This window comes from Dryobates pubescens, chromosome 27 (genome assembly GCF_014839835.1).
Source record: "Dryobates pubescens isolate bDryPub1 chromosome 27, bDryPub1.pri, whole genome shotgun sequence".
NCBI lineage: Eukaryota > Metazoa > Chordata > Aves > Piciformes > Picidae > Dryobates > Dryobates pubescens.
In genome coordinates, this window is record NC_071638.1 from 10,426,532 (window position 1) to 10,449,418 (window position 22,887).

At 47.2% G+C, this 22,887-nt stretch overlaps 1 protein-coding gene across 1 annotated transcript in view; it reads left to right on the plus strand.

Moving 5' to 3' along the window:
* The window catches only part of NAV3 (neuron navigator 3), a 451,810-nt gene that overhangs the window by 129,871 nt on the left and 299,052 nt on the right, over nucleotides 1–22,887 (plus strand). The window lies entirely within an intron of this gene.

Here is a 22,887-nt window from a genome sequence, read left to right on the forward strand (position 1 = left end):
TGGGGAACAACTTCTTCCTAACATCCAATCTCAATCTACCCATTTCTAGTTTAGCTCCATTCCCCCCACTCCTATCACTCCCTGACACCCTCTTAAGTCCATCCCCAGCTTTCTTGTAGCCCCCTTCAGATACTGGAAGGCCACAAGAAGGTCTCCTGGGAGCCTTCTCCTCTCCAGACTGCACAGCCCAAATTTTCTCAGTCTGTCCTCATAGGAGAGCAGCTCCAGCCCTCTGCTCATCCTCATGGCCCTTCTCTGGACGATGCATTGGAAGTTTTTAACTATTTCAGTACCTTCCTGGAGATGTGAGATGGTTAAATATTTCATGTGGTTTCCTTTCCTGCTTTTGTTCTCCAAAGGATGGTGAAGGAATTAGCAAAAATCTCAGAGCCAGCTACTGTTCTGTATCTGCACAACTTTCACCAGCTTCAAACTGCAATATCTGCTTGTTGGCTTGAAATGGATACTCCTTTATAGCCTGCATCTGATGACTGAACTCCTTCTAATGAGAGTGATTACTGAGCATGTAGCATAGCCACAGGATCAACGCCCTTTGGAACTATGTTTCCTAAGTGAAGGCTACTTGCAGACTTTAGCTTGATTCAGGAGAATTGAACTCATGTATTTTAACCTATACAGGCTCACAGGATGTTAGGGGTTGGAAGGGTCCTCCAAAGGTCATTGAGTCCAACCCCTCTGCCAGAGCAGGACCAGAGAATCCAGTGCAGGAACACATCCAGACAGGGCTGGAAAGTCTCCAGAGAAGGAGACTACACAACCTCCCTGGGCAGCCTGCTCCAGGGCTCTGTGACCCTGCCAGTGAAGAAGTTCCTCCTCATGTTGAGGTGGAACCTCCTGTGCTGGAGTTTCTATCCATTGCCCCTTGGTCTATCACAGGGTGCAAGTGAGCAGAGCCTGTCCCCTCCCTCCTGACTCCCAGCCCTCAGATATTAGTAGACATTAACTAAATGTCCTCTCAGTCTTCTCCTATCCAGACTGAACAGCCCCAGGGTTCTCAGCCTCTCCTCCTCAAGCAGTGCTCCAGTCCCTTCAGCATCCTTGGAGCGCTCCCTTGGGCTCTCTCCAGCAGATCCCTGTCCCTCCTGAACTGGGGAGCCCAGAACTGGATGCAATATTCCAAGGGAGGTCTCAGCAGGGCAGAGCAGAGGGGGAGGAGAACCTCCCTGGATCTGCTGGACACACTCCTCTGAATGCACCCCCTCATCATCCCTGGCTTCATATGAGAAAGCAAAATGAAAACCAGCTTATTAAGTACAGTAATTCATGCACAGATCAAGTAAACTATACAGACACAGATTGTTTCAAAAGAGATGGTGCTAGAAGGAGAGAAAAAACCGCTCTGGTGGCTTTCTGTTCTCTTTATGAGCTGCTTCTTAATAAAACTTTCATTCAGTGTAGAATCCTGAAAATGAAAACAAGACAAAACAAAAAAAAGATTAACCAGGGCAAGTAAGGAATTTTTTTAAAGGGGAAAAGAAACCCAGATATCAATTTCAATCTGAGCACATAATAGTTACAGGGTGCATTTTCCAATCTATATAATTAAGGGCTTTAGAAGGATTAGAGGGAAACTTAAGTCATAGGATTTTTAAGTGAAATGGAGTCATGGGCTATGCATAAGCATCTGGGGTTTTTCCTACACTGATCAGCTGAAGGACAGTAGCATGGGTAATGATAAAACTGCCAGAGAGTCCCAGTCATGACTCAAAATACCCCTTACTAGAATCACAGAATCACAGAATGGACTGGGCTAGAAGGGACCTCCAAAGCTCATCCAGTCCAACCTCCCTGCACTCAGCAGGGACATCCCCAGCTGGATCAGGCTGCCCAGAGCTTCCTCCAGCCTCACCTGGAATGCCTCCAGGGAAGGAGCCTCAACCACCTCCCTGGACAACCTGTGCCAGGGTTCCACCACCCTCGTGGGAAAGAACTGGTTCCTCACATCCAATCTAAATCTGCTCTGCTCTAGTTTGAAGCCATTGCCCCTGGTCCTGTCCCTGCAGGCCTTTGCAAACAGTCTCTCTCCTTCCTTCCTGTATCCCTCTTCAGGTCCTGGCAGGCTGCTCTTAGGTCTCCCTGGAGCCAACTCTTCTCCAGGCTGAACACCCCCAGCTCCCTCAGCCTGTCCTTGTAGCAAAGCTGCTCCAACCCCCTGACCATTTTCATGGCCCTCCTCTGGACCCTCTCCATCAGCTCCATGTCCTTCCTGTGCTGAGGGCTCCAGACCTGCACACAGTACTCCAGGTGAGGTCTCAGCAGAGCAGAGCCAAGTGGCAGAATCACCTCTGGCTCTGCTGGCAATGTTGCTTTGGATGCAGCCCAGGCTGTGATTTGCCTTCTGTGCTGCAAGCTCACACTGCCTGCTCCTGGCCAGCTTCTCATCCACCAGCACCCCCAAGTCCTTTTCCTCAGGGCTGCTTCCTCCCACCTCCTCCCCGAGCCTGTACTGACAGTGAGGATTGTTCCAGCCCAGGTGCAGAACCCTGCAGTTGCTCTTGTTGAACCTCATGAGATTATCCTGGGCACCACCTCTCCAGCTTGTCCAAGTCCCTCTGGATGCCATCCTGTCCCTCTGGTGTATCAGCAACACCACTCAGCTTGGTGTCACCTGCACACTGCTGCTGGTGCCTCAATCTCCCTGTCTGTAGCACTGATGGAAATACTAAAGAGCACAGGTCCCAGGACTGACCCCTGAGGGACACCACTGCCACTGCTGTACACATGGGAATAGAGGAGTGCTGTTTATTTACACAGGAGTACTGCTTACTTGTTCAACCCATAGCTATATGTTCTTGTCATGGATGGGTGGATGGATGGACAGATAGATAATCTACCATCTTGCTTTTCCTACTTTTCTGGTCCATCTGCATTCTACTGGCTCTAAAGATCATATTCACTCACAGTCACAGCTGTGGTGGCTTACAGGTCATCACCTGCTTGATATTTTCAGGTCTCTTAATCACAGAATCAAGCTAGTGGAAAAGACCTTTGAGATCATCACCATCTAATAACTAAACCATGGCACCAAGTCCCTCATCCAGTCTCTTCTTAAACACCTCCAGTGATGGTGACTCCACCACTTCCCTGGGCAGCACATTCCAGTGCCTGAAATGAGTAACATAACCTCAGGCTTAGGCTCCTTGAGTGAGAACTGGAGAGCACATGTGGCCACCAAAGTTTATGAAAAGATTTCTGTCTGGAAAGATCTTTGTGGAAATTGGGCTTGGCTCTTGGGTTGCCTGACACCACTGCAATTAGAGATGGCTTCCCCCCTTCCCTTTTATTGAAATCAGTGAGAATTGATTATCTGGAGACCTTTAGAATTCTATTTTTGGACAGAATGACTTGAAGCTCTGTTAAGGACTAGTTTGTCTGTAAGCTTTTGCTTTCATTTGTACTGCCACAGTATCACAGTACCACATCAGGTCACTGAGCATTTCTTCCCCCTTGAATCACAGTACCACAGAACATCAGAGGTTGGAAGGGACCTCCAGAGATCATCCAGTCCAACCCCCCTGCCACAGCAGCATCACCCAGGGTAGCCCACACAGGAATGCATCCAGGTAGGTTTGGAATGTGTCCAGAGCAGGAGACTCCACAACCTCTCTGGGCAGCCTGCTCCAGGGCTCTGTCACCCTCACTGGAAAGAAGTTTTGCTCATGTTGAGCTGAAACCTGTTGTTCCTTGTCTCATTACTGTGCACCACCATTCTGTCAGTCCAGGTATAGTTAGTGAGAACTTGGGGTGGCCTAAGAAGAAGTCTGGAACGACTGGGAATATTCATACTCAGCTAAGGTATGGTGCTAAGATTCCACTCCCTTTAACTCTGTTTCCTGTTGGGAAAGTCTCCTGTTGAATGTTTTTCTTTTCTTTGTATTGACTCAACTGTCTCTCATTAGAGGAGGGGAGTGTGGGACTCGTGAAATCCCAGATCAAAGCAAAGTAATCCTCCAGTCCCAGTTGGACAATGTCAAAATTTCTGAGGTACTTTGGTGTTAGATAGATGAACAGGGTGGGTGGAGGCCACTAGGAGGCACAGGCACATCTCTGAGGCTCTGCTGCCTTCTGTGGACAGCAAAAACAAATAAAGGAAAAGGAAAAGGAAAAGGAAAAGGAAAGGAAAGGAAAGGAAAGGAAAGGAAAGGAAAGGAAAGGAAAGGAAAGGAAAGGAAAGGAAAGGAAAGGAAAGGAAAGGAAAGGAAAGGAAAGGAAAGGAAAGGAAAGGAAAGGAAAGGAAAGGAAAGGAAAGGAAAGGAAAGGAAAGGAAAGGAAAGGAAAGGAAAGGAAAGGAAAGGAAAGGAAAGGAAAGGAAAGGAAAAACAAGAACAAGAAAAAGAAAAAAGAAAATGAAAAGGAAAATAAAGGAAAATTAAAAAAAAAAAAGAAAAAGAAAAAAAGAAAAAGAAGAAAATGAAAAAAGAAAAAGAAAAAGAAAAAGAAAAAGAAAAAGAAAAAGAAAAAGAAAAAGAAAAAGAAGAGGAAAAGGAAGAGGAAAAGGAAGAGGAAAAGGAAAAGGAAAAGGAAGAAAAAAAAGAAAAGGAGAAGGAAAATAAAAATAAAAAGAAAAAGAAAAAGAAAAAAGAAAAGAAAAAGAAAAAGGAAAAGAAAAAGAAAGAATAGGAAAAAGAAAAAGGCAAAAGAAAAAGAAAGGGTGACTTTATCAGCAAAATTGTTTCCAATGAAAACTCACTGGGATAAATTTTTAAACAGAAGTTCTAGCATGAGAAGGATTCATATTTTGTTAAAGCTAACAAATTGTTGGCATATAAGGCCCAAAATAAATTCTTTCCTGCTGGAGGAAGACTCTCTGGAATTGATTAGACTTATGCCAGGGGTGAGGCCTATCCAAAGCACAGAAAGTGCACCTTATTGAAATGCTTTTCATTTGTTGATGAGTTGAACGATGCCAACATATTTGTGTAATGGTTTTAAAATTATACATTTAGAGAACCTTTTGAGCTTCCTCGACTCACAGGGATCAGTGCTGGGGCTGGTCCTGTTCAATGTCGCCATCAATGACACTGATGAGGGGACAGACAGACAGAGCCTGCTCAGCAAGTTTGCTGAGGATGCCAAACTGGGAGGCTTGGCTGAGACACCTGAAGGCTCTGAGGCCATTCAGAGACTTGGACAGACTGAGAGCTGGGCACAGAGGAACCTGATGAGGTTCAACAAGGATCAGTGCAGGGTCCTGCACCTGGGCAGGAAGAATAAACTGCAGCAGGACAGGTTGGGAAGGGATCTGCTGGAGAGCAGCCACAAGAAGAAGGACCTGGGAGTGCTGGTGGGCAACAAGTTCTGCATGGGACAGCAATGTGCCCTGGGGAATAAGAAGGCCAATGGGGTCCTGGGGTGCATTCAGAGGAGTGTGTCCAGCAGATCCAGGGATGTTCTCCTCCCCCTCTGCTCTGCCCTGCTGAGACCTCCCCTGGAATATTGCATCCAGCTCTGGGCTCCCCAGTTCAGGAGGGACAGGGATCTGCTGGAGACAGTCCAAGGGAGGGCTACCAGGATGCTGAAGGGACTGGAGCACTGCTTGGGGAGGAGAGGCTGAGAGACTTGGGGCTGTTCAGTCTGGAGAAGTGAGGACTGAGAGGGGATTTAATAATTCAGCAATATCTGGTCAGTAGGCAGGGGGCAGGCTCTTCCCAATTACACCTTGTGATAGACCAAGGGGCAATGGATAGAAACTCCAGCACAGGAGGTTCCACCTCAACACGAGGAGGAAATTCTTCACTGGGAGGGTCACAGAGCACTGGAGCAGGCTGCCCAGGGAGGTTGTGTAGTCTCCTTCTCTGGAGACTTTCCAGCCCTGTCTGGATGTGTTCCTGCACTGGATTCTCTGGTCCTGCTCTGGCAGGGGGCTTGGACTCAATGACCTTTGGAGGTCCTTTCCAACCCCTGACATCCTGTGAGCCTGTGACATCAGTCTAGAAATCATTAAAATAATAAGAAGAATACCTGCAGGCTTGAGCTGGACAGTCATGCTTGCTGCCTGTGTCAGCACAGGCAAATGCTGCTTCTGTGTTGTTCCCAAAATGTTTCCCAGGAGAAAAAAAAACAAGAAAACAAATCCCCAAACCCACCAACCAAGAAACACCAACCATCACCACCCCACCACCACCACCCCCCAGCTTCTTTTGATGTTTACATTCTCAGTAGTTAGATTTTTCCTTTATTTGAAAGCAAAATAATTGCAAATTTTATCTATGCTGAAAGTTCTAGAAATATTCATGATGTCAGCTCATAGGAGAGCCTAAAGCACAAAACAGGGTTAGGGTAAAGAGCCGGAATGGTCATGGATGTGTTGGAAGATAGAAATCTTGATCAGTGTAATATTTATGGGCAACCAGAAGGCTGCATTCTGCTCTCAATTACTCTGGCAGTGCTCTAGAATTACTCATGGGAAGTTCAAAGCCTTTGCTGCAGATTTACACCCCTATAATGAAGAACAGAGTTTGGTTCTGTGAGGGTGGGGAGATCAGTTTGGCCAGAATAGAACTGTTTTGGAACCCAAACTCTGGTCACAGAAAGAAACCTCTAGAGGTCAGACAGCAGAGTGCTACAGGCTGGGGTCAGAGTGGCTGGAGAGTGGCCAGGTAGAGAGGGAACTGGGGGTACTGGTCAATGGTAGGCTGAACATGAGCCTGCAGTGTGCCCAGGCAGCCAAGAGGGCCAATGGCATCCTGGCCTGCATCAGGAACAGTGTGGCCAGCAGGAGCAGGGAGGTCATTCTACCCCTGTACACTGCACTGGTTAGGCTGCACCTTGAGTCCTGTGTCCACTTCTGGGCTCCTCAGTTTAGGAAGGAGGTTGACTTGCTGGAAGGTGTCCAGAGAAGGGCAACGAAGTTGGTGAGGGGTTTGGAACACAAGCCCTTTGAGGAGAGGCTGAAGGAGCTGGGGTTGCTTAGCCTGGAGAAGAGGAGACTCAGGGGTGACCTTATTGCTCTCTACAACTACCTGAAGGGAGGTTGTAGACATGCAGAGGTTGGTCTCTTCTCCCCGGCAGCCAGTACCAGAACAAGAGGACACAGTCTCAGGCTGTGTCAAGGGAGGTTTAGGCTGGATGTTAGGAAGAAGTTCTACACAGAGAGAGTGATTGCCTATTGGAATGGGCTGCCTGGGAAGGTGGTGGAGTCACCGTCGTTGGAGGTGTTCAGGAGGAGACTTGATGGGGTGGTTGGTGCCATGGTTTAGTTGATTAGGTGGGTTGGATTGGTTGATAGGTTGGACTTGATGATCTTGAGAGTCTCTTCCAAGCTCGTTTATTATTATTACTATTATTATTATTATTATTATTATTATTATTATTATTATTATTATCCAATGGAGAGCCACCAGGATGATTAGGGGACCTGAACACTTCCCTAATACAAAGTATTCTCTTTACTAAGAGGAAGGAATTGGAGCTGATGGAGCAGGTCATGAAAATGATCAGAAGGTTGAAGCATCTCTGCTAGGAACACAGGCTGAGGGAGCTGGGGGTGTTCAGCCTGGAAAAGAGAAGTCTCTGGGCAGACCTAATAGCAGCCTGCCAGTAGCTGAAGGGGGCTATAGGAAGAATAGAGACTGTTTACAAAGGCCTGCAGTGATTGAATGAGGGAAATTGCTTTAAATTAGAGAAGAGCTGATTTAGGTTGGGTATTAGGAGCAAGTTCTTTACCACAGTGGAGCACTGGAACAGGTTGCCCAGGAAGGTGTTTTGGGCCTGATCCCTGGAGATATTCAAGGTGAGGCTGGACAGGGCTGTGGGCAGCCTGATCTAGTTGGGGATATCCCTTCTGACTGCAGAGGGGTTTGGACTGGATGAGCTCTGGAGGTCCCTTCCAGCCCAAACCATTCTAAGATTTCTTTTTTTCACTCCCCCGTGAGGAGAGACTGAGAGCCCTGGGGCTCTTTAGTCTGGAGAAGAGAAGGCTGAGAGGGATCTGATCAATGCCTATCAATAGCTGAGGGTTGGGGGTCAAGTGGAGGGGGCCAAGCTGTTTTGGGTCATGCACAGCAATAAGCCAAGGAACAATGGAGACAAACTTGAGCAGAGAAGGTTTCAGCTCAATATGAGGAGAAACTTCTTTCCAGTGAGGGTGACAGAGCCCTGGAGCAGGCTGCCCAGAGAGGTTGTGGAGTCTCTTGCTCTGGACACATTCCAAACCTACCTGGATGCATTCCTGTGAGGGCTACCCTGGGTGATGCTGCTGTGGCAGGGGGGTTGGACTGGATGATCTCTGGAGGTCCCTTCCAGCTTCTAATGTACTGTGGTACTGTGATACTTCTTCTTTTGCTTTTGCTTCTTTTTCTCCTTTAACAAGTATCATCTCCTGTCTTTAGGCATTGGACCACTCCAGTTTTACCATGAAAGACAGAATGACAGTGCTTAGATGTGGTGGAGTCAAGAAGCTCCACAGAGGGCCAAAGGGAATCTGGGCAATGCAAGCCAAAGTTAGCAGATTAAAGTGCATAAAGTGTAGAGACTTGGAAAGGGTTCTGAAAGAACTCAGAGAACCACGGGAGAACAGGAAGAGGGAAAAGTTGGAATCTAAATCCCATTCTGTAGAAATCTGGGAAAGGGGGAGATCTTTTCTAAATTCTGGAGGTGTTCAAGAGGAGATTGGATGTGGCACTTGGTGCCATGGTCTAGTCATGAGGTCTGTGGAGACAGGTTGGACTCGATGATCCTCGCGGTTTCTTCCAACCTTAGTGATACTGTGATACTGTGAAGCAGGTCTCAGAAAAGAGCAGGATCTCTTGACAGGGTGTCTGAGGGGACTTTTTAATGCATTGCTAGTTACAGACTGCAGTGTTGAAAGACCAGAATCTTTGGACAGGATTTCAGAGCAGGCTTTTGAGTCCTTTGCTAGCCACAGACTGCAGCGTTGCCCAGGTGCTTTGTACTGGAGAAGTTGTAATCCTGTGCTATGATGGTTTCTGCAAAAGAAAATAAAAACACTGCCTGCACATCTTGTTCTGATTCCCTGACTGGGTGCAGGGAAAGGAATGGAATGAAAAATAAGACTGTCAAAGGCAGTAAAAGAAAGCAATAAAGGAATACAAAGGAATAATGTGTGGAATCTAATTATACCTTTTCAAAGTGTAGAGAGTGAGATTGCACTACAATGTCCCAGAACCACAGGAACATTCAGGTTGGAAAAGAGCCTCAGGATCACCAAACCCAACCCAGAACCCGACTCTACAAGGCTCACCCCTAAACCATAGCCCCAAGCACCGCATCTAAACCACCTTGAAACACATCCAGGCTTGGGGACTCCATCACCTCCCTGGGCAGCACATTCCAGTCCCTGACCACTCTTGCTGGGAAAAAATGTTTCCTAATGTCCAGTCTGAACCTACCCAGTGGCAGCTTGAGGCCATTCCCTCTTGTTCTGTCATTAATCACCTGTGAGAAGAGACCAGCAGCAGCCTCTCCACACCCTCCTTTCAGGCAGCTGTAGACAGCAGAGGTGTCCCAAACTTGGCTGAGAGTAGTAGCTGGGATGGTGAAGTTTTGTAGCAGCAGCAAATCTTTCTATCAACAAAGCTATTGAACTGTTGGCTGGGGTGCTGCATGAATGTGTGGTGATGCCACATTCTGTAAATGATGGTCTCTGATTCTATCACCATTGGAAGCCTGCATGCCACTGCTGACCTGTGCACTGGTGGCTCTTCACTTACTGTATTCTGATTTTCAGCCACCAGCACCTATCTAGCTGGGTGCTCCAGCTAAGCAACCACTTCAGTCTCCCTTCTGGTTTTCATAAAACTCTGCTTTCTTCAGAGCTCATCCCAGAGTTATTGTAGGTGGAACAGAATTATTTTGGCTTTCTACTTCATTTTGTAATTTGTGAGTGCTGAGGTTGCTTTTATGGCTGCCATATGCTTGTTCCATGTGTCACTTCTAAAAGCCCCACTGACAGATGAAAGCTGGGAGAGGAGTTTTATCATTTGTCTCCCAGCTAGCATTTTTCTTGCACTTGAAGGTAAGTTCAGTATAATAAATAATCATAGCCCTCTTGCTTTCACCCCCCCACCCCCCCTCCCTTTTTTGTTTAACATGCCACATCTGTAATGTAATATTTCTCCCCAGTATGCTAAGAAGCAGGAAGGAAGCATCTAGCATCTGCAGGATTTGAAGTTATTTTTGACAGCTGTGTGCTATTGAGTGCTGGGGGGGTTCTTACTCTTTTTTTGAGGGGGTGAAAGATGAAACAACCCAGGTGAATTGCTCAAAGGACATTCATGACTGTCAGGCATGTTAAACATGTGTACTCACATCTACATAAAGATAACACACACCAAGAGAAAATCAGGCATCCCTAGGCAGAGTGGTTGGTGGTGGGAAATACAGTTTGCTGAGCTGAAATGAAGGTGCTGGTGTAATGGACCATAAGACATCTGGAGGCTTGGTGTCCCCATTGGATCTGGGGCCAGTCCTGCACACAGAGCCCTGTTTGGAGCAGGCAAGTTGTGTCCTAGCCTCCCTCTGTCCCATCAGATAGATCTGCTGCTGTCCCCAGCATAGCTCTCCAGTCTCCTGGAGAAGCCTCCACTTCCTTCTGCCCAGCAAGAGCCTGCCCTTGGTGGGGTGAGAGCCTCCAAGGAGCTCAGCACACAACCAGCATTGAGTGCTGTTGATGTGGGAGATGGTTAAGAGGAAGGTCACAACCCATCAACTCTTTTGTAAGGGGCTGAAAAGCACCAGGGAGGTGGTGGAAGCCTTATCCCTGGAGATTTTTGCAGCCAGGCTGGATGTGGCTGTGAGCAACCTGCTGCAGTGTGAGGTGTCCCTGGCCATGGCAGGGGGCTTGAAGCTGGATGATCCTTAAGGTCCCTTCCAGCCCTGACAGTTCTGTGATTCTATGATTTATCCTTTTGTTTCTTGGGGGTTTTGTTGTTGTTGTGTTTGTTTGTTTGTTTTATAACTAAATCAAAGCTAAACTGTGAACTATGCACAAGGTCTTCAGAAGTACCTGGAAGCCTTAAGAGCTGGTGTGGCCTCACTGCTGGGTGAGATGAAGAAACGGTCTGGTGGTCATAGAGGTGTTGTGTGGAAGGTTGGACTTGATGATCTTTGAGGTCTTTTCCAACCTCAATGACTCTGTGATTCTGATGTCCTGTGTGTGGCACAAAGTATACCATATGGTGGAGGTGGAGGTGTTTGGTAATGAGAACCAGCAGTTCATCCTTGACACCTATTGATCAAAAAGCTGAAGGGTTTGGTCTAGCAGCACACAGAATCCATTTCAGCAGTTGGCCTGGAGCACGCACTGATCACAACAGAATGGAGCAAGCCACAAGCTTCCAAGGCTAAGGGTAGGAAATGCTCACATATGGCCAGCAGGAGACAGAGACAGATGGTCGAAGGTCTTGGTATGTGCATTAGGCCAATTTTTATTTGAAAGAGAAGAACATCCACTGCCAGCCAGATTGCACGTGATTGAGGGTATTTATCATGGAGTGTTTCTGTGATCCTGTGACACAAGAGGCCTGTCTGCAAGTAGAGAGTCCTGGCCAGCTCTACCAGATCTCCAAGCTGGCCCCACACAAGCCCCAGGGTAGGACACTGCAGCAAGCCTGGTGAGAAGCAAGCCCTGGAGAAGAAACACTGCTAAAAAATGTGGGCTCTGGATAGCGTAACTCCTCAGCCAGAGCTGGCAAACAGCACAAAGGCATGGGGCAGAGGGAACACCTCTGCTAATCCCAGTGGAACAAAAGCCCTGGTTGTGCCTTCAAGGTACTGCATTATATCTGCTCTTCACCTTGAAATTGATTGGATGTTGGGAAGAAGTTGTTCCCCATGGGGGTGGTGAGAGACTGGCACAGGTTGCCCAGGGAGATGGTGGAAGCCTCATGCCTGGAGGTTTTTCAGGGCAGGCTGGATGTGGCTGTGAGCAACCTGCTGTAGTGTGAGGTGTCCCTGCCCATGGCAGGGGGGTTGGAACTGGATGATCCTTGAGGTCCCTTCCTAGCCTGACAATTCTGTGATTCTATGGTAATTCCAAACTGGCCATAGTGCCAGTGTAAGGATTTATCACTCAGCCTCCTGCTTCTGACCACTTTCACTGGAAGATGTGCAAGGAAGATGTATGGAAATGGGGCATGTAGAATCATGGAATCATTGACATTAGAAAAGACACTTAAGAGCATCGAGTCCATCTGTAAACCTAACTCTGCCAGGAGTCATAATGCTGCCCTAGCACACTTGTCCAGCATCAGAGCAGTCTAAATGCCAGATTTGTCCAATGGCAGTTGTCAGGAAAGGTGATGCAATGGTGACCTTGTAAGTCTGCACTAAGAGCTACCACGTTTGTCTTGACTTTGTACTGAGATGTTAAGATTGCCATAGGAATTTTTGCCTTTATAAAATGCCTGTCAATATTTCCTGAATCAATGTAAATCACAGGAAATGTGGGATGAGTGTGAGATCTTTATGTGGTTAAAGAAAATGAACACAGTGTGGAAGGCTTACTGGTTAACAAGTTCAGTTACAATGGCTATCTGCAACAACCAACAGCAAAAAGGCACCAGGCTTGGATACACTCACCTGTCCTGAGAAGCAAGGAGGAAGAGGACACATTGCTCAATAGCTGTGACTCAGATCAACTACCTGAAGGGAGGTTGTAGCCAGCTGGGGGTTGGTCTCTTCTCCCAGACACCCAGCACCAGAACAAGAGGACAGAGTCTCAAGCTGTGCCAGGGGAGGTTTAGGCTGGAGGTGAGGAATAAGTTCTTCCCAGAATGAGTAATTGGCCATTGGGATGTGCTGCCCAGGGAGGTGGTGGAGTCACTGTCCCTGAAGGTGTTCAAAAAAGGCTTGGATGTGGCACTTGCAGCCATGGTTTAGTTGTCAGGAGGTGTTAGGTATTAGGTAATAGGTTGGATTGTATGATCGTCATTGGAATGTGCTGCCCAGGGAGGTGGTGGAGTCACCATCCCTGGAGGTGTTCAAGAGGGGATTGGACGTGGCACTTGGTGCCATGGTTTAGTCATGAGGTCTGTGGTGACAAGTTGGACTCGATGATCTTTGAGGTCTCTTCCAACCTTGGTGATACTGTGTGATACTGTGATCTCTGAGGTCTTTTCCAACCTGGTTGATTCTGGGTGGGATTCTGTGTGTGAATGGTGAAGCAGATGGGTAGAGGTGGTCTAGCTAGCAAAGCAGGTATTGGAAGTCCTGAGTGATGCAAGCCAGCACTGATTGCTTGCAGTCTCAAAACAAGAAGGAAGCAGACAGTAGATTAGGAATCAGTAAGTGGTGCTCCAGCTGCAGCGCAGCTCACACTTCTTTAAAGTCAAATCTCACAGCCTGTCCCTGAAAATCTGTCTATCTTTGTTAGCATGAGGTATTCCTTAACTATTAATGTCTAGTTCTTCAACTGTTTTTTTTAAACACCTCTTGCTAGCTTTCCACTTCTAGCCATTTGAGTGGCCATTTACCGAAATGCCCTTTCCTTCATTGCTGTCTGTCTCACACTTCAGGCAGAGCAAGTTTCCTTCCTATCTCCCAAACTCTCTGTGCAGTCATTTCCATTGACTGCAAAGGGTATCTGCTGGTGATAGCAAAGCTGATTGACTTCAAAGTCTCATAGTCTTGTAGCTGCACTTGGCCAAGAGTCTGCTCATGACTGCAGCAGATGTTTCTAAGCTTTTTCTCTCTCTCTCTTTTTTTTTTTTTAAGCTGATTTTTTTTTTCAAGATAGACTGATGGGAACCTTATGGAGCAGTTTTTCACTGCAATCCTGAAGTGAATGCCAGTACAGCTTGATTTTGAAACCTTCTCCCAGCTCCATAGTCCTTGTGAGAGGAAAGTTTCCCTTTGCAGCAAATGGTGGTGGAGGTTTTCCGCTCTGCCAGCTCCCTGATGGCAGCTAATCAGCAGACTCCTATTTAGTCCCACTTTATTTGCCTTATTATGGGTAGATGGTTTTTTTCCAGTTCACTAGAAAATGGCATAGTCAATTTATTCTGTGAAGAAATTGTAGATGGGAGTTGTGAACAAGTCACACGTCATGTAAAAAGCCTGAACAGCTTTGATTAACCCCCACACACTGCCAGCTTCCTTCTCATCTGATCACTACTTATACATGTCTCCTTAGCATTATAAACTAGTCTGTCAGCAGGGTTAGACTGTATGTGCATTAGGAGAGGTTTGGTTTAGGATCTGTGTTGAAAGTAGGAGTGATTGGAGGGAATTTATGAGGCCTAGGGAAGTTCTTATACCTCTCTACTCTGCCCTGCTGAGACCACACTGGCAGTCCCACATCCAGTTTTGGGCTCCCCAGTTGAAGAGAAACACAGAGCTGCTGGAGACAGTCCAAGGGAGAGCCAGGAGGATGCTTAGGGGACTTGAGCATCTCCCCTGTGAAGAGAGACTGAGAGCCCTGGGGCTGTTTAGTCTGGAGAAGAGAAGGCTGAGAGGGGATCTGATCAATGCCTATCAATAGCTGAGGGGTGGGGGTCAGTGAAGGGGGCCAAGCTCACTTGGGTAGTGCACAGCAATAAGGCAAGGACCGATGGATACAAACTTGACCAGAGGAGGTTTCAGCTCAACGTGAGGAGAAACCTCTTTCCAGTGAGGGTGACAGAGCCCTGGAACAGGCTGCCCAGGGAGGTTGTGGAGTCTCCTTCTCTGGAGACTTTCCACACTCACCTGGATGCTTTCCTGTGCAGACTGCCCTGGGTGATCCTGCAGTGGCAGGGGGGTTGGACTCAATCTCTGAAGGTTCCTTCCAGCCTCTAACCTGCTGTGATACTGTGACTATTTTTTTTTTGGGAGGGGGGAACAAAAGATAAATTAAACCTTGTTCTAAATTTCAATGGAGCAAAGCTGCATCTATTAATAGCATTAGTAAAAACAGGCCAGGAGTCCTGCCCCTTGCCACATCCACTGAAAGTAATAGTAACAGTTAAGAACTTCATCACACATTCTAGAAATGTCAATTTTTCATGGTGTCTACCTTGGCCATTTCTCCAGTAACTCTAGAGAGAGCTTAAACACTCTTAAATGCCCTGAGAAGTGAGGGAAATGCACCTGTGGCAATGCAGCACTGAGATCATGTACCTGTGATGTACTCTAAGACAGAAAGATACAGGGCAAGCATGAGTTGAAATGAGAAACTCACCAAATGTGATACAAAGCCAGAAATCCTTTCAGAGACAGAAAGCTTGACAAAGAAGAGAGCAAACTGAAAGAGGGAGAAAGTACTTGCTGGTGTCCAGGGTCCAAGTGACCCTTCTTGTGGCCTTCCAGTATCTGAAGGGGGCTACAAGAAAGCTGGGGAAGGACTTTTGAGGGTGTCAGGGAGGGGTAGGACTGGAGGGAATGGAGCAAAACTAGAAGTGGGTAGATTGAGATTGGATGTGAGGAAGAAGTTGTTCCCCATGAGGGTGGTAAGAGACTGGCACAGGTTGCCCAGGGAGGTGGTGGAAGCCTCATGCCTGGAGGTTTTTCAGGCCAGGCTGGATGTGGCTGTGAGCAGCCTGCTGTAGTGTGAGGTGTCCCAGCCCATGGCAGGGGGGTTGGAACTGGCTGAGCCTTGAGGTCCCTTCCAGCCCTGATAATTCTGTGATTCTATGATGAGAAGCCAGGGTACGCTGCCTGCTGTTAACACACTGAGCCCTGAGAGCGTTTGTAAATGAGTAGCTGAGGGAAGGAGGAAGCTAACATTTTGATTCTTGGGATGAGTGTCATTTTCCAGAGCAATTTATGCAGGGTGCAATAACCAGGGGATCCTTCTCGTTCCCGGGGATCTTCCTTGCTCTCTGCAGTTAACAGCCATGCGGGGAGTTTTCAGCATTTGTTGTTTGGTTTATTTTCTTAGAAAGGAACAAATGGATTATCCAGGTTTTGATTTATTTTTTTTTTCCCTCCTGTTCCTCTTCCACCTCCCAAAGAGGAAAGCTGATGCTTTCATTAAGCTTTGCCATCTGGGTTTATGGTCTAGTCAGTACGTCAGTATGTAAATACTTACATACTGTGTTCAGTTGCTATTAGTCCTTTCTTATCCTCACAAAATCTTTGTTAACATTTCCCAGTGCTGCAGCATTTAAGCCTGATTCCTTTGAGCCAAACACTTGGTGATTGAATGCAGTGCATACATAACACAGAGAAATCATTTTTAACCCACACAGATGTATAAATCAAAAAGGTCCCTGCTCAAGAAAGAGAGGTACTGAGGCCCCATATGGACTTGGGGAAGTCATTTAGCTTCATGGTTCTGCTTGGCTATGTTGTTGCATGTTGTGGTGGCTTGAAATTACCACCCCCACTGAACTGGGAGAAAACTGTCCCCAAAATAAGTTGCCAGAGCAGCTCAGAAGGCTGTGGAAGCAAATGAAGCCCTGTTTACAAGCAAACTACAATCTAGAAATAGGAACTGCAGTGAATGTGTACCAACTATGCAATGGATGCACACAGTATAGGTACATTTACAATTTATGAACAACACAGAAACTCCTCTCCCCACCCTGGATGGGCCCAGGGGGACCGTTCACCTCCTCCCCCACTACCTCCCTCCTTCCTGTTACCTCACACAGGAGTCACAACAGAGATCCCCTGGCAAGGCCATGGGAGAGAGAGAGAGAAGCTGCAAGCAGAAGTGACAGAAGAAGAAAAGAGAGCAGGAGCTGTTTCTGCCTCTGCTCCCTATCCCCATTAGCAAGCCAATGAATTCTGCAGACCTTAGCATTGCTTTCCTTTAGTATCCAATGGTAATTTTATTTTTGCTTTCAGTTTTTGCAGTCAGGGACTAGGCTGAAGTTCCCTTCAAACTGTAGCATATACCTTACAAACTTCCCAAGGAGATGTGGTACTAAAGTATTCATGAAGGCTTGAAACTGTCTGGTGGCAGATGCTGCAAGTGCATATAGCACGAATGAGAACTCCAAAAGAAGCAGTCACTGCTAGCAGTTAATGCGTTCAGCTCCACAAACTGCTGGCTGAGCTCTGAAGGGGCCAAATTGTTCAGGGGATTAAAATGCTTTCCTTATTTAAAAGTCGTTGCCTTTGAAAAACTTCCCCAAACACTGAGCCAGTGCAGAAGGATTTCCTTCAGGAAGCCGGATGCACCTTTCTCTGTGACTGTAACTGGGCTGTGGAGTATAGAACTTTGGAGTTCTGAGCTCTTATTGTCTTTACAATAGCAGCTTACTCAGTACCATGATACGCTTACAGATAGCATTAAATACTTGACACCTGTCTTGCCTTGACAGCAATGGATTGAACTGGCTTCCAGAGAAGGGCCAAGAGGATGAGCCGAGGGCTGGAGCTCCTCTGCTGTGAGGACAGACTGAGGGAGTTGGGGCTGTTCTGCATGGAGAACAGAAGGCTCCCGGGAGGCCTAATTGTGGCCTTCCAGGATCTGAAGGGGGCTCCAAGAAAGCTGGGGAGGGACTTTTGAGGGTGTCAGGGAGGGATAGGACTGGGGGGGGCAGAACAAAACTAGAAATGAGGAGATTGAGATTGGATGTTAGGAAGAAGTTGTTCCCCATGAGGGTGGTGAGAGACTGGCACAGGTTGCCCAGGGAGGTGGTGGAAGCCTCGTGCCTGGAGGTTTTTCAGGCCAGGCTGGATGTGGCTGTGAGCAACCTGCTGTAGTGTGAGGTGTCCCTGGCCATGGCAGGGGGGTTGGAACTGGCTGATCCCTGAGGTCCCTTCCAACCCTAGCAATTCTATGGCTGTATGATTCAATGCTCTGATTCAATACCAACCCCAGTGTCAGTAGGGAACGTGAGTCAGAGCTGAAAATTTGCCTCTTGTCTGACAGACTGAGGATATATTGTTACAGCAGACAGACTTGTGGCAAGCTTCTAACTTGCACTCTAAAGGTTTGGGTTGCTGAATAATTCGTAAAAGCTGTGTTTTGGGTAAGTTTTAGTGCCATTGCTAGCTTTTGCAAGAATTCTCTGTCCCCAGCTGGGTTTGAAAGCTTTATGCTCCACCTGGTCAGCGCACACACAAAATCATGTGGTTGCATCAGCACACTCAAGCTCATTCAGAAGTTGGCCTGGCTCACATAAGCTATAGACACAGCTGTTGAACCAGGGGGATGAAGTAGGTAAACAGCTCCAAACAGACCTCTGCAGTCTCTGGACCCCTGACATATCCTGTTTGACCCTGGACACATGCAACAGCTTCCTTGCTGAAGATCATAGACCAGAAGGAGCAAACAAATCTCTTGGCTCCACTTTTGAGGCAGGTGTCCCCTCTCTTGATATTTCCTGTGCTCTGGGTGACACTGCCAGCTGTCTGTTCAGTTCATGTGAGCAGTTTGTCTGAGGGATGGGGGCACAAAAGGGGGGCCATTTTCACTGGACTTTCCTGATATATCAGATGCAGGGAAGGAAAGCAGATTTATTGCTGGCATTTTGTGCTGTGACTGTTTATTCCTGCTAAGTCTTGACAACAAAAATTTGCCTTAATATTACAAGTGACAGATGCTTTCTTGTGTGAAGTGGTTTGGCTTTCAGGGGTATTTACCCTTCTTGTATGAAATAAATGCCACAGTTTGTTCTGGGATGTGGAGACTACTTTACTGGACAGAATCACAGAACCAACCAGGCTGGAAAAGACCTGAGAGATCATCAAGTCTAACCTATTACCCAGCATCTCCTGACAACTAAACCATGGCTCCAAGTGCCACATCCAAGCCTTTTTTGAACACCACCAGTGATGGTGACTCCACCACCTCCCTGGGCAGCACATTCCAATGGCCAATTACAGTTTCTGGGAAGAACTTTCTCCTCACCTCCAGCCTAAACTTCCCCTGGTGCAGCTTGAGACTGTGTCCTCTTGTTCTGTTGCTGGTTGCCTGGGGGAAGAGACCAACCCCCACCTGGCTACAACCTCCCTTCAAGGAGTTGAAGAGAGCAATAAGGTCTCCCCTGAGCCTCCTCATCTCCAGGCTAAGCAACCCCAGCTCCCTCAGCCTCTCCTCACAGGGCTGTGCTCCAGACCTCTCCCCAGCTTTGTTTCCCTTCTCTGGACACCTTCCAGCATCTCAACATCTTTTTTAAACTGAGTGGCCCAAACTGGATGCAGCACTCAATTATGCTCTGTTCCTCCCTTTACAGAATCTGTGTGGTCCCAGACAACTCCTACCTGTGGTACAATGCCCTGCCTTGCTCTACCACTCCCACCTGCATCTAGTGCCAGTTCATGCATGTAGCCCATAGAAGCTTTGTGCTGTGCTTTTCCTGTTAGTAGGGGAAATACTACTGAAGCTTAGCTGTTAAGGACTCTTTTCCCCTCATATCCTTCATAAACCCCACATTCATCATGAAGTGCACAAGAGTGATTCAAGCAAAATGTGTAGCTAAGTGACTTTTAAAGAGAGCAAATTCTTCTTTACCATCTCCCATAGCAAACTCCTGGCAGAGCTGTCAGCCCATGGCTTGGACAGGCTCACTCAGAGCTGGGTTAAGGACTGGCTGCATGGCCAGTCCCAGAGAGTGGTGGTGAATGGTGCCACATCCAGCTGGCAGCCAGACACTAGTGATGTCCCCCAGGGATCCCATCCTGTTCAATATCTTTATTGATGATCTGGATGAGGGCATTGAGTCCATCATCAATATGTTTGCAGGTGACACCAAGCTGGGGGCAGGAGTTGATCTGTTAGAGGGTAGAGAGGCTCTGCAGAGGGACCTTGCCAGGCTGGACAGATGGGCAGAGGCCAAGGGCATGAGATTGAACACATCCAAGTGCCAGGTTCTACACACTGGCCACAACAACCCCATGCAGTGCTACAGGCTGGGGTCAGAGTGGCTGGAGAGCAGCCAGGCAGAAAGGGACCTGGGGATACTGGGTGACAGCAGCTGAACATGAGCCAGCAGTGTGTCCAGGGGGCCAAAAAGGCCAAGGGCATCCTGGCCTGCATCAGGAATAGTGTGGCCAGCAGGAGCAGGGAAGTCATTCTGCCCTGTGCTCAGCACTGGTTAGGCCACACCTTGAGTCCTGTGTCCAGTTCTGGGCTCCTCAATTTAAGAACAATGTTGAGGTGCTGGAAGGTGTCCAGAGAAGGGCAACAAAGCTGGGGAGGGGTCTGAAGCACAGCTCTGTGAGGAGGAGGCTGAGGGAGCTGGGGTTGCTTAGCCTGGAGAAGAGGAGGCTCAGGGGAGACCTTCTTGCTCTCTCCAACTCCCTGAAGGGAGGTTGTAGCCAGGTGGGGGTTGGTCTCTTCTCCCAGGCAACCATGGTTTAGTTGGTAAGATGGTGTAGGGTGATAGGTTGGACTGGATGATCTGAAGGGTCTTTTCCAGCTTGGCTGATTCTGTGATTCAGGTATTCTGTGAATGTTCAGTGGAGCACAAGCACAGGGTTTTATCATTGCAAAAGTTCTAGCTGAAAGGGGTTCTGGTGTTGATGACCCTGACCTGGTAGTAGCTTAAAAGTCATGATACAATTAATAACTGGTTTTGAAAGCATAATACATGTTTTGAAAGAGTAATTCCAGCTTCACCTTATTCTTTTCAAACCATGTTGGTCATGCATCACAGATGACTCTTTCCCAGTGAGTTTGCTTACTCTTTACTTTCAGGCTTTCAATGCTGGGTTGCAAATGAGCCTGTGGGTACCATGACCTCATCGTTACTATTCAAAAGAAGAGCAGCAGGATTACCATAATGCATTACTCCTTGAAATTATAACCCTGAGAAGTAATAAGGTTCAATTAGTTGGGTTTTTTTTTTCAAGTAAGTGACTGTCTCCTGACTCCAGTTTATTCTTTGTTTGGATCATTGCTTAAGAGTCCTCATGAGGATTTTTCATCTCCTCAAACCTTGCAAGAAACAAATCCCTCTTTTCCTGTGGTCCACTTCAGCCTTTGCATATGTGCACTTCCTAAAGGCTTAACTGTTAACAGTTGTGCCTAAGAAACCTAAATTCCTTTTCACAGCCACAGTGCTTTGTGATGCTGGAGAACAAATGCAGACCGCACCAAGGAGCTTTCTTCCCCTTTGCTCTGCTCGAGACCTGAGACATCCCACCAAACAAGAACCTTCCACTCACTGGAGGAGCATGGTGGATCCTGTGGGCTGGATTGGTCACAGTATCACCAAGGTTGGAAGAGACCTCAAAGATCATCAAGTCCAACCTATCACCACAGACCTCATGACCAAACCATGGCACCAAGTGCCACGTCCAATCCCCTCTTGAACACTTCCAGGGATGGTGACTCCACCACCTCCCTGGGCAGCACATTCCAATGGCGAATGACTCCTCAGTGAAGAACTTTCTCCTCACCTCCAGCCTAAACTTCCCCTGGTGCAGCTTGAGACTGTGCCCTCTTGTTCTGGTGCTGGTTGCCTGGGAGAAGAGACCAACCCCTTCCTGGCTACAACCACCCTTCAGGTGGTTGTAGAGAGCAACAAGCTCTCCCCTGAACCTCCTCTTCTCCAGGCTAAGCAATCCCAGCTCCCACAGCCTCTCCTCATAGGGCTCATTTACCATGCTTTCTTTTCTCTGGTTTTATCTCTTACCCTTCTTAATTTGAGAACTTAAAAGTTCAGAAGGCTTTTCCTTTGGAGCTTGGATCTCTAGTGCTTACAGCACATACTATTCAGGGAAGACATAGTTAATAATGTGTAGGATATTAGTGGCAGAAGAGGATTCAGGTCATCCTACATCTCTGTGTTTTGTTTTGGAATATATAACAAGAAAAACATGTGGGGAGGGACTTTTGAGGGTGTCAGGTAATGATAGGACTAGAGGGAATGGAGTAAAACTAGAAATGGGTAGATTGAGATTGGATGTTAAGAAGTTGTTCCCCATGAAGGTGGTGAGAGACTGGCACAGGTTGCCCAGGGAAGTGGTGGAAGCCTCATGCCTGGAAGTTTTTCAGGGCAGGCTGGATGTGGCTGTGAGCAACCTGCTGTAGTGTGAGGTGTCCCTGCCCATGGCAGGGGGGTTGGAACTGGCTGATCCTTGAGGTCCCTCCCAACTGTGACAATGCTGTGATTCTGTGATTTTTGTCCATAATTCTGGGTGATAAAATTCCTTAGGAGCTTAATGCTGTGGCATTTCTGCACATTTTTTTTTTCTGTCTTATATCAATTTAAAATGGGTCCCCCTGCCATATACTCTCAAAGAAATTTACAGTTGTCCTTTTAAGTATTGAGGATGCTCAGCAGTTTGGACTCTCCATCGTGACTCATTTTCTATCCTGCTCTGCTTACCTATCTGTCTCTGTCCTTTTGCTTCCAAGTACAAGGACTTGAGGCTGCCAGCAAGAACATTTCTACAGGCAACAAGCAGAAACGATGCATTGGCCACGGACCTCGTGGAGCTTTAAATGCTTTTAGAGAGGGAAGTGTTAACATTGAATAGATGATGTTGTTAGCAACAGCACCAAGATAGCTAGGAAGGAAGGGAGGAAGGAAGGGAGGAAGGAAAGAAGAGAGGAAGGAAGGGAGGAAAGAAGGAATGCAAGAAGGAAGGAAAGAAAGAAGGAAGGAAAGAAAGAAGGAAGGAAAGAAAGAAAAAGAAAGAAAGAGAAAGAGAGAAAGAGAGAGAAAGAGAAAAAGAAAGAAAGAAAGAAAGAAAGAAAGAAAGAAAGAAAGAAAGAAAGAAAGAAAGAAAGAAAGAAAGAAAGAAAGAAAGAAAGAAAGAAAGAAAGAAAGAAAGAAAGAAAGAAAGAAAGAAAGAAAGAAAGAAAGAAAGAAAGAAAGAAAGAAGGAAAGAAAGAAAGGAAGGAAGGAAGGAAGGAAGGAAGGAAGGAAGGAAGGAAGGAAGGAAGGAAGAAAGGAAGAAAGGAAGAAAGACACACCACCCCCCTGCCCCCAACCCTCTGAGAAGCTGTATTGAGCAAATCTCCTACCAATGCTTTGTGATTTTCCTGTACCCTGCCCTGTGTTTCTGTGTGGCTGTTCCACAGCA